Source organism: Cynocephalus volans, chromosome 3 (genome assembly GCF_027409185.1).
Source record: "Cynocephalus volans isolate mCynVol1 chromosome 3, mCynVol1.pri, whole genome shotgun sequence".
In the NCBI taxonomy this organism is placed as follows: Eukaryota; Metazoa; Chordata; class Mammalia; order Dermoptera; family Cynocephalidae; genus Cynocephalus; species Cynocephalus volans.
Window position 1 is genome coordinate 147,451,267 of NC_084462.1, and position 16,916 is coordinate 147,468,182.

General features: G+C 34.1%; 1 protein-coding gene and 1 pseudogene across 4 annotated transcripts in view; one reads left to right on the plus strand and one right to left on the minus strand.

Annotated features, from left to right (window-relative positions):
- FUT8 (fucosyltransferase 8) overlaps positions 1–16,916 on the plus strand; it is a 332,924-nt gene that overhangs the window by 121,345 nt on the left and 194,663 nt on the right. For 3 of the 4 annotated variants that reach the window (XM_063089805.1, XM_063089804.1, XM_063089807.1), the window contains one exon: positions 10,236–10,322. The exons of the other annotated variant lie outside the window; for it this stretch is intronic. The gene's annotated coding sequence lies outside the window, so the exon portion shown is untranslated. The remainder of the gene's footprint in view (positions 1–10,235; positions 10,323–16,916) is intronic. 4 annotated transcript variants of the gene reach the window in all.
- LOC134373920 (ribosome biogenesis protein WDR12-like) lies at positions 8,178–9,439 on the minus strand (annotated as a pseudogene).

Here is a 16,916-nt window from a genome sequence, read left to right on the forward strand (position 1 = left end):
CTGAAAATTTCCTAGTTTGGTAATTACCAGAGAAAGAATGAATAAACCAATATTATTAAAGTTTAGTGTGAAAATTAAGGCCAGGATTCAAATGAATTGTGTTAAATGAATTATGAATTAAATCAATATTGTTGAGATTAAGTGTGTTAAATCAATATAATTTCTTTGATATAATCACAGACTAGAAATCAATGTATGTGTGGTATATTGTATTAATGAAGGGTTGCAGAGTGATTAACAAGGGAGCTTGTATTTTTAAGGATATTATAGTATCATGAATTTTAGTTTGATTTAGTTAGTTTGTGTGAATCACTTTCTTAAATATTCAGCAACAAAATATTGCCTCTGTATTTTGTAGCAGTTGAATCAGCTTTTGTAGCAGTTGAGTCAGCTTTTGTATGTATCTACATGAATGTAAATTTTAACTTTTTTTTTTTAACATGTTAACAAAGTTTAGGAGATAATTTAGCATACTGTTTGCTAATCACTTAAGAAATGCCAGTTTAGTATTTTATTTGATGTTATGGCTCCTTATTAAATGCTTATTAACTGTCCTGAAAACGTTGCATAAGTAGAGAATAGTCCTTACATGCATAGCCCTTACCCCCAAGGAAAAATATAAGAGAAAGTAGAATCAAAACTAAATTGTAAAAACGTTAAGTGCATATGGCTGTGTTTAAGTATTTTTGTTGTAGGCAAAAGGTTTGTAGAGTTTGAGTAAATGCTTTAAAGATATATGCAAAAAACCCTATTTTTCAAGAGTTTTTTTGGTAATATGTTTGTTTTTTAAAGAAACCGGATACTTAAATATAAAAGTGGGTAATTATTTTTCTAACTGTGTACATTATGCATAATAGCTTAATGTTAAGAATTCTGTTATTTTACATTTACAGAGTATTATTTGGGCGCATCATAAAGTAATATTATAGCGATACGTATTTTCTCCCCTTTTTATTGTGGTAAAATATACTTAACACTAATTGCCATTTAACCATTTTAAATGACAATTCAGTGTCACTAGGTTCATTCATATTGTGCACCCATCACTACCATTCATCTCCAGAACTTTTTCATCATCCCGAGCTGAAACTCAGTATCCATTAAACAATAATTCCTCATTCTCACTGACCTCCAGCCCCTGTAAGCACTATTTTACTTTCTGTCTATATGATTTTGACTGTTCTAAATACTTCATATGAGTTGAATCATACACTATATGAGGATACTTCCGAAAGTTCATGGAAAGATTCAGATTATCTTTTTTTTTTTTAAAGATGACCGGTAAGGGGACCTTAACCCTTGACTGGGTGTTGTCAGCACCACGCTCTCCCAAGTGAGCCATGGGCCATCCCTATATGGGGATCTGAACCTGTGGCCTTGGTGTTATCAGCACTACACTCTCCCAAGTGAGCCATGGACCAGCCCTTCAGATTATCTTTTAATTTTACATTTTCATGAACTTTTTGAAGTACCATAGTATGTTCTTTTGTGACAGCCTTGATTCACTTTGTCTTCAAGGTTCATCCACGCTGTAGCATGTATCAGAATTTCATTTCTTTTTAAGACTGAGTAATAATATTCCATTGTATGTACAGTCAGCCTTTCCTATCTGTGGGTTTCACATCCATGGATTTAACCAACCATGGATCGAAAATATTTGGGAAAAAAATTGTCTCTGTACTGAATATGTACAGACTTTTTTCCTGTCATTATTTCCTAACAATGGAGTATAATAACTATTTACATAGCATTTACATTGTATTAGGTATTAGAAGTAATTTAGAGATGATTGAAAATATACGGAGGGATATGCATAGGTTATATGCAAATACTATGCCATTTTATATCAGGAACTTGAGCATCTGCAGATTTTGGTATCCATGGGGCTTCCTAGAGCCAGTCCCCCATGGACACCAAGGGATGATTATACCACATTTTGTTTGTTCATTCGCCAGTGGACATTGGGTTGTTTCCACCTGTTGGCTGTTGTGAATAATGCTGCTATGAACATTGGTGTGCAAGTATCTGTTTGAGTATGATAATATATTTTTGTATATCAGTTAAAAATATTTGGGGTAACAAAATTCTACTTAAATGGTCTAGATAAATACCTGAAATTTTGGTGATATCAGCGACTATTTATTGAATGCCTTTTGTATCACAAATATTGGGAATGTGAAGAGTTATAACATCATGATACTATTTTTGAAGAATGTACACTCTAATAAGAATAGGACATTTAAAAAAAATGCAGTACCTGATATCATATGCTTTTTGAAGGTGAAGAGATAGCCACAGTCTGACTCAAACTAACATACTCTCTTACCAAGATTTTTACTTGTCATCCTAAACAGAAGGCGGAATACATGGCCATAATCAAACATGCACATATTCCATTCAAGCATATGCATTTGACATTCAAGCATAAATTTTTGGGTGATCATATTAAAATGGAAATTGGATCATGACATACCTCTAAATAGTTTCCAAGGATCATATATGTAGGTGGCTTACATTCCTTTGGTGTTTCACCTTTGGTTTTTCAGTTGTTTATTTTTTTCCCCTTTACAGAGTATTTTTCCTGAAAAAGCAAAATAAATCTTTTATAAATTCAGTCATAGCTTTGCAGTTTAATTGAACTTCTAGGGTTTTTTTATATGTGCCAGCTGGACCTTTTGGACTTTAGCAGTGGAATACCAGCTTGAGTCCTCTTACTCTTTCCTTCCACTGAAATGTTAGAACAAAGGAAAACATAGAGGCAGCTGTTAGAATCACATTTCTTTTGAGTGATGTTTTGAAGGTCAAAGGAACTTTTTAAAACACAGCTAAGCAGAGCTTCCAAAAGGTAATGGTAATACTGGTTTTTCTCCCCCATATTTATATACTTGGCTCTCCATTGTGAGCCTGAACTTTGAGTTGTAAAGGCTCAACACTCTGTAGGGTAGCCTGCCCCTAAATAAAAAGATTTTTCTCATAGCCTTCAATCTCTGAATTTTTATGATTCTGTAAGCCTCTTGGTAACAGGGACTGTGGCTTCATTTTCATAAAACAGTAGTATGGTTGGTGCCTTCCACATAATAAAATTTATTTTTTGAAGTTATGAATCCTTGAAGAAAATGAAAACAAAACTAATTTCAAAGTTAAAACTTAAAAAAGGAGGTAATTGCAGAAGTGAAGAAGGCTGAGTGAACAAGGATGGCCAAACTATTCATTCAACACACATATGAAGGCCTACTGTATACTGGACACTCCAATAAGCACTGGAAATAAAGTGATGATTAAAGTAGACTCAGTCCTTGTACTCATGGAACTTAGAATGTTTAGAACAGCGTGCAGTGGCGTATACTAGGCACTTAATATATTTACATGAATGAATGTCTGTTTTGTGGAGAATGATTTGGAGTATGGGGCATTTTATTGAGGAATTGGAGATTGTCCCATTCATTGTGTTAGACATATATTATTTTTTAAAAATGGAAACAATTTATTAATAGGGAAAATAGTTAAGTAAGTTATGGTAATACATAGAAGGTAGTATAGTAGAGCCCTTAAAAATAGTGATATATATATATATATATATATATATATATATATATATATGTATAGGCTGACACAGAAAGATGTTTTTTACCTAATATCAAATTAAACAAAATAGGCTATAGAATAGGATGTATGGAATGATTCTTGTAATGTAAGTTTACCTACATTCATGTAAAAATGTCTCAAGATATAGTGGAGAAATAATGATTCTTCTAGGAGGTAAGTTTTTCTGGTATGCTTTTCTGTGATTGTTTCTTTTGTTTTACCATAACCATGTGCTGCTATTTAAGAATAAAGCTATTTTAAAACAATCAGCACAGTGAAAAGCAACCTACAGAAAGGGAGAAAATATTTGCAAACTATGCATCTGAAAAGGGGCTAATATCCAGAATATACAAGGAATTCAAACAACTTAATGGTTAAAAAAAAAATAATCTGATTAAAAAATGGGCAAAGGAGCTGAGTAGACACTTCTCAAAAGAAGACATACAAATGGATAATAGATATATGAAAAAATGCTCAATGCCACTAATCATGGAAATGCAAATTAAAACCACATTGAGATATCATCTCACCCCAATCAGACTGGCTACTACCAGAAAGATAGAAAATAACAAATGCTGGCAAGGATATGGAGAAAATGGAACCCTTATTTATTGTTAGTGGGGCTGTAAATTAGCATAGCCATTATGGAAAACAGTATTGAAGTTTCTCAAAAAACGACAGATAGAACTACCAGTGAACCAGCAGTCTCTCTACTGGGCATATACTCAAAGGAATGGAAAGTATCATGTCAAAGGGATACCTACACTCACATGTTTATCACAGCTCTGTTCACAATAGCCAAGATATGGAACAAACCTAAATGTTCATTGACAGGTGATTGGATAAAGAAAATGTGGTACGTATACACAATGGAATACTACTCAGCCATAAAAAGAATGAAATTTTGCCACTCATAGCAACATGGATGAGCTTGAAGAAAATTATATTAAATGAGATAAGCCAGGCACAGAAAGAAAAGTACTGCACATTCTCATTCATATGTGGGAGCTAAAAAATCAGACAAGAGAAAGAAATAAAGGATATCCAAATAGGAAAAGACAAAGCCAAAATTTCTCTGTTTGCAGGTGCCATAATCCTATAAATGGAAAACCCCAGAGACTCTACCAAAAACCTCTTAGCATTGATAAACAAATTCAGTAATGTTGCAGGATATAAAATCAATATAAAAAAAAATCAGTAGCAGTTTTATATTCCAACAACAAACTAGCAGAAAAAGAGATCAAGACAGCAAGCCCATTTACAATAGTCACCCCCCCCAAACAAAACAAGACAAAACCTAGAATAAATTTAACCAAGAAAGTGAAAGATCTTTACAATGAGAACTACAAATCATTGTTAAAAGAAATTAAAGAAGACATCAAAAGTTGAAAAGACACTTCTTGTTCATGGATTGGAAGAATCAACGTAGTGAAAATGTCCATACTACCCAAAGCCATCTACACATTCAGTGCAATCCCCATCAAAATACCAAGGGCATTCTTCACTGAAATAGAAAAAACAATCCTAATATTCATAGGGAACAACAAAAGACCCCCAATAGCCAAAGCAATCCTGAGCCCAAAAAATAAATAAATAAATAAATAAATAAAGCTGGAGGCATTACACTTCTGGACTTCAAATTATATTATAAAGCTATTGTAACCAAAACAACATGGTACCAGCATAAAAACAGACACTCAGACAGTGGGACAGAATAGAGAACCCAGAAATCAACCCACATATTTCAGCGACCTGATCTTCAACAAGGGCACCCAGAACATACAATAGGGAAAGGAGAAACTCTTCAATAAATTGTGCTGGGAAAACTGGATATTCATATGGAGAAAAGTGGAACTAGATCTGTACCTCTCACCATATACCAAAATCAACTCAGTATGGGTTAAAGACTTAAGTATAAGACCTGAGACTTTAAAACTCCTTGAAGAAAACATAGGGGAAACACTGTAGGATATAGGGCTGAGCAAAAACTTTAAGAATAAGGCCCCAAAAGCACAGACAGCAAAAGAAAAAAAATAAACAAATGGGATTATATCAAACTAAAATGCTTCTACACAGCAAAGGTAACAGTCAACAAAGTGAAAAGACAACCTACAGAATGGGGGAAAATATTTGCAAACTATAAATCTGACAAGGGATTAATATCTAAAATATATAGGAACTCAAACAACAGTAAAAAAAACACCAAATAATCTGATTAAAAAACGTGTAAAGGAACTGAATAGACATCTCTCAAAGGAGGACATACAAATGGCCAATATGTACATGAAAAAACACTCAGTACCACTAATTATCAGGGAAATGAAAGTTAAAACCACTTTGAAGTATCATCTCACCCCAGTTAGACTGGTTGTTATAGAAAAGAATAATAAATGCTGGTGAGGATGTGTAGAAAGGGGAACTCTTCTGCACTGTTGGTGGGACTGTAAATTAGTATAGCCATTATGGAAAATGGTACAGAGGTTCCTTAAACAACTACAGATAGAACTACCATATGATCCAGATATTCCATTACTGGGTATATACCCGGAGGAATGGAAATCATCATGCTGAAGGGATACCTGCATTCCCGTGTTCATCGCATGGCTACTCACAATAGCCAAGTTATGCAATCAACCTAAATTTCCATCAACAGATGACTGGATAAGGAAAAAGTGGTATATATACACAATGGAATACTACTCAACCATTAAAAAAGAGTCAAATTCTGCCATTTGCAGCAACATGGATTAGCCTGGAGAAAATTATGTTGAGTGAAATATCCCAGTCAGAGAAAGAAAAATAACCACATGTCCTCACTCATAAGTGGGAGCTGAATTAATATAGAAATAAACAATAATGAAAGAAAGAGAAAGGAACATCAGTCACAATAATACATTGAACTTTTAGAAGGAGAGAACAGAACTGCAGTTACTAGAAGTGGAAGGGGGTGGAGAGGAAGGGGTATTAATGGGAAATTAATGAGAAATAGGTTAACGGACACAAAAATGATTATGTATTGAAATGATGAATAAGGTAACTATCCTGACGTGACCATCACATACTGTACACAACTATTCATAGTCAACTTTGTACCCCCTAAATATGTATAATTAATTATGCTTCAGTAAAAAAACAAAACAAAACAATAACATAAATAATAATAAGTTGGACTGTTAAAAAGACAGAGAAAAACTGGTTACTAGAGGCAGGGAAGGGAAGGTGGAGAAGGGTTGGTGAGAAGCTGATTAATGGACACAAAATTACAGTTAGGTAGGAAAAATAAGCCTTATTGGTATATGGTTGACCCAGGAATCTATAATTAAGAATGATTTACTGCATGTTACCAAAGACTAGAAGAGAGGAGATCAAATGAGTACATCACAAAGAAATGATGAATTTTGCAATGGTAAATATGCTAATTATCCTGAATAAATCATCACATGTATACATTGTATACATGTATTGAAATATAAGTCTGTACTCCATAAATATATACAATTGATATGTTTCAATAAAAAATTTTTAAAAAATAAACAAGGAAACAAACAAAAAATAAGTTATTTTAAAACGTTTTTGGATAAATTAACTCTTTTTTAAGCTTAATATCTGCATTGATAAACATAGTTCTGTAAATGTTAAATGTATGTACATTAAAGAATTCTGCATTTTCGTTCTGGAAGAATATAGTTAACCAGAAGGAAATTCCTTTAATGTTTAATGTTTACCTTTAACATTTAACATTTACTTGTAACATTCAGAGATTATAGTTTTAAAATGAACAGTAACATTTTAAAATGTGTGTGATAGTAGGAATATTTAACAGTAATTTTAATTTTGTTTTGAGATACTTTGAAGTATTTCTACATAATTAAATAACGGATAACTGAAAATTTTTTAGCTTTTTGTGTATTTATTTTTATTTCTTATTTTACTTTTAAAAAGGAATTAAAAACTCAGTTTAATTTCAAGAGTTTGTATAGGATATAGAATATAGGCCACTGGCTTAGTCCATTTTGTGTTGCTGTAACAGAATACCTGAGACTGGGTAGTTTATGAAGAAAAGAGGTTTATTTGACTTACTATTCTGAGACAGCTGTATCTTATGCGGGCCTCAGGCTGCTAATACTCATGGAGGAAAGCAGCAGGCAGCTAGCGGGTACATGCAGATCACATAGGAGAGGAAGGAGAGAGAGAGAGAGAGAGGAAGAGAGAGAGAGAGAGAGAAGGAGGAGGAGGAGGTGCCAAGGTCTTTTAAACAACCAGCTCTTGCAAGAACTTATAGAGGGGGAACTCACACACTACCCTCTCCCCAGGGAGAGCATTAATCCATTCATGAGGGATCTATCCCTGTGACTCAGGTCCCAACACTGCCACATTGGGGATCAGATTTCCACATGAGTTTGGGGGGACAACACGTCCAAACACATTTTATATTTTATAATCACAAACTATTATAGATACAAAATAAAGAAAAAAAGATAGTGATATGTTAGGGTAAAAGCATTATAGAAACTTAAATGCTGTTTTCTGCATCTGATGGTTCTCTACCATTTCATTTATAGAAAGAATCTCTATAATCAAAGTATTCACTTTCATGCTCCCACATGGGAAGTGGTAGGTGAATATCTATAGGAATACAGTTGATTGTCTGCTTCTCCACTCAGAAGTAGCCCTGTGTCTGTCCAGTCTACACTCAGAACTTTGTATTCATAAGCAGCCAGATCATAGAGAGGAGCCTTACAACTTCTTGTATCCCACAGCTTGACAATGTTATCTAAAGAACTTGAAATCAGTTGCTGTTCATGGGTAGGAGACCACTTTACTGATGTGACCCAGTCTGTATGTGAGGTTAGGAACAGAGACACCAAAGAACCGTGTTTAGTTTGGGGATCCCACAGTCTGGTACGCCTATCTGTGCTTCTAGATGCCAAATGTTTACAAAGTGGAGAATAGGAAATACAATTAAACAGTTTATTTCCTGTCACGTTGACTTAAGACTGCCAAACTCAATATCCCACACTCTAATTGTGTGGTCCCAGGATTCACTGGAAATTTCTTCATTATCTGACCACAGAACTGAGGAAATGGTTTCCTTATGGCCAGAGAGGGTCACCATGGGAGTCCTTGTTAGTCCCAACTGCTCTGTTTTCTGTTTCTTTCTTGGTCTCTTCGTGGATTCCTCCATTTCATCTTCCTCATCTGTAGGGACTGTAGACCAGATCTTTAGCATCATATCCCAGGAGCCACTGCAAATTTAGTTCTGGAGCTATTAACAGTTATAGAATCCACACTTCCAGCATGACCTCTGAAGCAGTGTAGAGCTTTCACTTTGTTTCTTTTACATTCCACTCTCAGAATAGCCTGATGCATAAAGGCACTCAGTAATAAGCAAGACAAACTTGTCTTTTTTCACCCAGGCCACATCTTTTACAATGTCCGTGTGTCCCACAATTGTCATTATTGACTTTCCTTCCAAGGATCAGATTCGAGAAGTCTTTTCTTACGAACCATTCAAGATCCGTTCCTCTGCCCCTTTAATTGATCTTATCCAATTATCATGGAACATGCATTGCTCTGGCTGGGGTGCAGTGTACTTCTCCATGTATTCTAGTTCCACAGCTTTTTCCGATGAGATGTTCTCCAGTTCCATGTGTTTGACCAAGGGCATTTGCAGAAACTGGCCCTTGATAAGGAAATCAAACTCCACATGTTTGTGCAACTCATTTTTGGCCTCCAGGAATTTATCAATGATATTACTAATGTCAGCAATTTCAGAGGCAGCTAAGATTGTGGAGGGGACGCCATCTACTGCATATTTCTTGTCAGTATAGAAGCAAGTCTGGAGCAGGACCATGGTGAGGAATACATACAAGACTTGCCCACAGGAAGGTATGGCTTAGTAGTCAGAATGGGAACTCTTGTCTCTTAGGACTACAAAAAGAGAGAGCTCAAAATTAGACTACACAGGTATGCCAGAAGCTGCAGTAGAAGCCTGGCTTCCACTTTCTTTCCTCAGCAGCTTTTTTTGTGTATTTAAAAACAGTTTGGATGTAGTTATTAATAGATAGTAGATTGAACTACATTTTTAATCTGAAGATATTGGTTTTCCCCTTTGTTTGTTATGACTACTGATTTTCTCAATAGAGGAGAGAAGGCATGCTTTTTGGGAGTCTATTATATTATCTATTCAATATTCTTAGTTTTGATAGCATAATAGGCCATATTAAATTATTACCACATGACTTTTCTTCTTGATTTCTTTCAACAACATGTTTTTATCAGAAATTAACGGACTAATAAAAAAATGTTCCATTCTACACATAGATTGCTTGTAACAAATTCATTTTATTAGAAATGTTAAAGTAACCTTTTTTTTTTTATCCTCCAGAAGATCATGTTGAGTCTAGTTAATTGGAGTTTCAAAACATATGTGATCCAGTTTGAAAACTGTGTCTCTGGGTCTGTTTAACTTTTTAAATTATATTATTTAAAAAGGTTAACATTAAAAAAAAAAAAGGTTAACATTGCTTAGGTGGAAATAAAAGTATTATTCCTTTTCAAAACAAAAGTTTTATTTTTCAGAGAACACAGTCCTTTGGATTCTGATAGACCAAATTTGAAACAGTTCTTTCGTTTTTGTTTTTTTTTAGATATTTAGCTGTAAGTGCCATAATTCAATAATATCTTCGGAAACTATAAGCATATGATGCAGAGGTAACAGACTGTAAACCTTGAAGGTAATTTTAGATCTTTCTCTTTCTTTTTTTACTTCTTAACTTCTGAAAAAGTAAGATGCTTGTAACAGTTCAGTGAATATGGTAACTTAAAATCCTGGTAGAATAGTACATCTCATTTTGTCTTCATTTTTTAAGGTGAGATAGTTTGTATCATGGAGAATAAATTGCTATGTTAGAGGCTGACTCTATTCAGTATAAAAATATTAATCTTATTTAGTAATGTAACTCTATTTTAAATGCTCTAAGTGTTGAAAAATAATTTATAAGAAAAACTGAAATGCCTAAATTAATGCCTTAAACATGAATGATAGCATTTAGAATTGATATTTTAAATTGTTACATGAAGACATGTATATAGATTAAAAACAGTGTATATATTAGTGCAAACGAAATTAATGGTTTCTCCTTTTATACACTCTTATAATACTTGTACTTTCCTTCATTGCATTCATTTATTCATTATTCATCAATATTTATTGTCTGCTATATTCCTGGCATCAAGTGATACCAGTGAACAAAATAGACAGAAATTATTGATCTGATGGAACTGATATTCTAGTGGGTATACAGATACTGAACAAATACATATGGTCCGATGGTGATAAAATTCTAGAGAAAAATAAGTACATCAAGGTAGGTGATAGGGAAAGTTGGAGTGGGGAGCATGCCTTTTTTATATTGAATAATCAGGGAGGGTTTCACTGAGAAGGTGATAGTTGAGTGATGCTCTGAATTTGATGAGGGACACTGCTATGGGGATATTTGGGCAAGTTTGTTTCAGACAAGTTCAAAAGCCCTGTGCTGAGTGCAGGCTCAGCATATTTAGAATCATAAGAAATTAATTGTGTAATTATTTGTTTCATTTTTGCTTTCCTGGTAGATTATAAGACACAGGTCTTGCTCAACATGATATCCTTGGCACCCAGTATAGTACCAAACACAGGATAGGCAATGGATAAATATGGGGACATTTTAGAGTAATCTTTTTATTTCTTATTTTTAAGGTCACACTACTAAAATATCTCAAGTCTTTGTAGATCATCTAGATCAACTCTTTTTTGATGTTATGCATAAGAAAACAGGAGAGCTCTTTAGAGAGCTCCGACTCTTCTAAAAGTCACAGTTAATAGTAACCTTCTTCAGATGGCAAAGATTTTTTATCTCTTGTTCTAACTCTAGTCCATTGATGGGAGATCCTTTTATTTTGGATGTCTGATCTATACATGGGAAGATACTTGCTGTGGAAGGCCTCCTTGCAAAAGTCCCTGAAGTGAGAGATATACAAAAACGTATTTAAAAAAAAAAAAAAAATCAGACATTCCAGAAATCAGGCTCTGGAATTAGGTTGCTTGGTTGAAATTCCTGTTTGACACTTGGTAGCTGCGTGATTTTCTCCCTTTCCCAATGTCACATTTTAATGCCGTGGTTTTCTTATCTGTAAGACAGATACTGTTATTCCTGTATGGTATAAATGTTTTATACCATAAACATTATCTTAATACATTTATAATACATTTATTGTAAAAATGTATTATACCATAAACATTATCTCTTGTATAGTGGGATTTTCTCATAAATCTTTTAGTTTACTATTTCAGACTGTTATTTTCTTTTCTTTCTTTTTTAGGATTTATGATTAAGAGCATAAGACTTTGAAATCAGGCATACTTGAGTTCTATAAAAGTTTAATTCCTAAAGTTACTTGTTAGCATTTATCAAACTTATTTAACTAATGAGGGAATCATTAGAAAGACAAAAGGACTGCTTTCAAGAGTATTTGAGTGTCAGGAGTTCATGTATTCATTTAGGAAATTGATGCCAAATGAGTTCAATTTAGATCTTGTCAAGATCATCTCCAGTATCATAACACTGGATTTCATTAGAATCTCCAGGAACATATATATATATATATATATATATATATATATATATATATTTTTTTTGTATAGCTCTCTCACTTCAGGAACTTTTCTCCAAAATTTATGTTGCCTCCCCCTGCCACCATATACCCCCCTCTAGCCCCTACATAGAGTTTGCCCTATTATTAACATCATTCATTAGTGTGGTACATTTATTATAATTGAATTAATAGTAACATAATATTATTAGCAACTGAAGTCCATAGTTTACATTGGGGTTCACTGTTGGTGCTGTACATTCAATGGGCTTATTTTATTTTTTGGCAGCTGGCCAGTATGGGGATCTGAACCCTTGACATTGGTGTTACAAAGGTGTGCTCTAACTAACTGAACTAATAGGCCAGCCCCTGCCTTCGTGTTTTTGAATTCTGATCTCTGTCTTTTCAACTCAGCAATGGCACTGGATTGTATTTGGGTTTCCCCTCCTACATACTGCAGTCCCAAAAGTGCTTTCAGAAAGAAATCTCAGGCAATTAAATTATAAGGCTCATCTGTTTTGTTCTCCTTTTTCAGAAATCAGTTTTGAGCTGCTTATTGTCAAATGTCAGATACATAGTTTGTCCAATTTTCTAGTTGTTTACATTTGGAGAGTAATTCTGGACCCTATCACTCCCTCATGGGTGAAAGTAGAGGTCTCTTGACACTTTTATATGGAGAATAATGTCCTTAGCAAGTGATACGTCCTGCCCATTTCAAATTGAGTTCAAGTATTATTCTGTTTAAAGTCGCTTTTAAAAAATATTGCATAAATTAAATTTGTTAGTAACAACATTTCTGACATTTCTTTTATTTACAGCTGTAAATAAAGCCTGCATTGGCTGTTTTTCATCTAATATTTGTTACCAGTTAACTGATGCATTAAATTAAAGTTGGTGTAACTTTAATGATTTATAATAGCTGATTCTTTTTGGTGCTCTTATGCCTCACTGAAGATCACTGCCTGATTTATGGTGTCTTTTTTCCTTCCTTCCACCAAATTTAATACACCAACAATAAAAAAGAAATACTTAACTGTTAATTAGTATCGGAACATTTTACCAATATAAAGAGATACATTGAATTGGTATTAATTTAGTACTGTTCATTATTTCTTTAAAAGTTTCCCAATTACTTTAAAAGCATTGGCAATTGGAAGTAGGATGCAAACATTAATTTTTGTGAAGTAATTGAGAATGTCTCATTAAGTATGAAATTAAGAAAAAAGGATGTATTTGGTGAAGAATGATACACTGATCCTAAGTTTTTTTTTTTTTTTTTTAAAGGTTATGAGGTGCTGATGAAAGTTAAATTAATGGCTTTCATACATATGGTTGACTTAGTTGGTGACACGAGCTTCTTTATTATTTATTGTTTACAGTGTTTCAGTTACTGTAATAGGTATAAGGTGCACCCTACCTCATGGTCATTGTATGTCTATGCTGTTCTTGGAAGAGGGACTTGAGATTCTTAGGGGTATGTTTAAAGATGAGCCAGTAGTAGCATTTGATTGGTATGTTGTGTGCCTAGGCTTTACAAAGGCATTTTTTGACTCTGGCAACAGAAATCTTAAGAAAAAACCCTGAAGAAATTTATAGCTATAATTTCCATATCTCTCAAGGAATGAAGGTCAGGGTTGTGATTATAGGTAAGAAAACTACAAATGCATTAATTCTGATAAATACCAACAAAATGTCTGAATTTGATTTCATTACTTTTTATTTCCTAAAAATTTTTTTCTTATATCTTTAAAAATGACTGCTTCTAGAATATCCATTGAATTTGGTATAGCAAATATTTATCCCTTAATTTTTTGATAGCCTGTGTAAAATGCAGACATCTAATTATTCAAGATCTTTTAGATACTAATGACCATTCACCTGTGAGAAAATTCACACTCATGTATGGCAGTCACTAGATATATTTGCCAAAGGTGCTTTTGTTTTGGGTTTGTTATTGCTAAAAGAGATGGGTCTATCTGTAGTGTTACCTAGGAAATGTAAATTGCACTGGGTTTCATCCATCTAAATTGCAGTCCATTGAAATTCATGGATGTTTCTTATTTTGGTAGTGTGTTCCCTTGCAACACTGCCCCTGAAGAGTTGTAATTCCTTGGTCAGCCAAATCATGTTGCTTTGATTCATTTGGAGTTGAGAACAAGCGCTCCATTGTTAAATAGATGTGTCTGTGAATCTTGGCTCCTCCTGGTTTTGTGATCTTAGGTGAGTTACTTAACCTCTCCTGGTTAGTCTGATATTAGCATAGTGTAGTAGTTGAGTGGACTCTGGAGCCAGTTTGTGAGGATTTGCATTCTGGCTTTGCTACTTGCAAGCTGTGTGACTTTGGGCAAGTTAGTAACTTTTCTACCTCCTCTTTCTCATCTATAAATTAGGGATAATATTAGTATTTATCTGTAAAACACTTTGTGAAAACCTGGCACATAGGAAGCATTCAATACGTATTTGCTATTATCCTCTATAAAATAAGGGTAAAAATAACATAATAGGGTTGTTGTGAGGCCTGAATGAATAAAATAACTAAAACACTTTGCACAGGCACCTAGTACATATTTAGCAAATGATGACTGTAATGGGATTGATAAAAATTATGATGAAGAAGATATGTCTGTGGAAGAAGCATAGATTCAAGAGTAGTAATGATATTACACTGTGGAACTACATTGATTTGCTAATTGGTGTAGACACAGTGAGTTTCAGCATTCTATTAGGTAATTTGTACAAAACAATCTCCTTTTCTATCCCAGGTGATTCAGAAGATGTGACACATCGAGAATGACCTATCTAATGAAACTTCAGAATTATGGTCTTAGAATACCTATTGCATTAGCAGTTCAGTTTGGGGTTGGCCACACTCCATAAATGCTGTTGTTGGGGAGAGCTTTACACCAGCTGTGTTAGATTAAAGATATGATGAGAAACCTTTCCCAACATCAGTGGTGTGATTCAGAAGCTATGAAAAATGGATAGGGAGTCATGATGCAGGCTGACCCTAAAATCCATTTCCCCTTTCCTCTGTAGTGTCACTTCTCACTGTGTGACAGAGATGCAAAGATTACTCAGAGCCCAAATATTAAGAGCAATGAGAAGCCTGAAGGGACTGCCCTGAGAAAACTCCCTCAAGAAGGGAGAAACAAGGCACAGTCCCGAGTTGGTATTTGCTTCAGCTTTTATTGTAAAGACAAGGAAATACAAGAGAAAAAACAACTTGATCCATCATTTATCAAAGGAATGAAAAGAAATTGGCTATGTGGCATTTTCTGGAAAACATCTTGAGAAACAAAGGAAAGGGAGTGAAGCTGGTTAAGAAATGATTTTAATGTTCTTATCTAATCTAGCAGAAACTTTTTTCTTTTTTTGGCACTTGCTGTTTTCAGTACTTAGGTTTTGCGTAAGTGCATTTAAGACTTTTGCCCTTGGTGCACTCCCTGTTTTTTGTCAAGCCTATGTGTTCCCATACTATAGTAATAGAATCCTGATTTTTTTTTTTTTAAATCTGGTTACATTGATGCCTAGAAGAAAAGACTATATATTTCTCAGCCATGTGACTACGTTCTGGCAAAAGAAATGAAAACAGAAGTATTATGTGTGTGCTTCTGAAGGGCACTGACTCAGCTGGGAAGAGACACCTTTTTCCCCATTTAGTTTTCTTCCTCTTTTTGACCTTTATTGAAGATGTAATAACTGGAGCTTTAGCAATCATTTTGGACCATGAAGTGATTTTGGAGATGGAAGCCAGGTACATAGAATGCTGGAAGAGAAAGTTAGATGTTTGGGTCCCTGAAGACACTGTGCAGCCATCATCTCTATATTGCCTATCTCCAGACTTCTTCTACAAAAGAAAAAAGCAAGCCTCAGTATTGTTTAAGCTACTGCTATGTTGGGATATTCTGTAATGTGTAGAACCATATTCCTGTACAGAGGGGAAGAAGTATAAATAATAAAGTAACATTGAGACTTAATGGTTTGTATGTGTGTGTATGAGGGAAGTGAAGATATAAGGAGAATTGAAGGAGAGTAGCATAAGTGCCTAAGGGAATGAGAAGATTGTAGATCTATTATGATCATGCTGGTGAAATTGTATTAGATTGAAAGGAAATATGAAACTTTAAAATTTATTTTATAGGAAATATATTTAATAATTCAGTGACATTTGTACAATTAGTTATCAAATCACATTTTATTGGATATCAGAGGTGATTAGGAAAGCTGGTGAAATTAATAGAGGGTATAAATCATTCTTGTTTTTAGAATATACAATGGCAGTTTTTAATAGGTTGCTCTCATTAGCTTGCTATACCACTGTTAAATGAAGTATTTATAACTTCATAGATTTTTTTTTTCCCCAGTAAATTTCTTCCTATTAATGACACTTTAAGTGTCTCCTCTCAAAATTTTGGATTGGTAAATTTGAAAAAAATGTTAGAAAACATTGGATTAGACATTTCCTGTGGAAGAGGTTGAGCCTGCACAGCAAATGGTTGATATTCTTTAACTTTTTAATAGAAAGATGGATAATTGTTAGGGTTCTCCAGAGAAACAGAACCAGTAGTATACATATATACAGACAGATAGATGTATAAAAGGGGATTTATTATAGGAATTGGTTCAGGTGATTAAGGCTGCTGAGAAGTCCTAGCATATGCCACTTGTAAACTGGAGAATCAGGAAAGCCAGTGGTG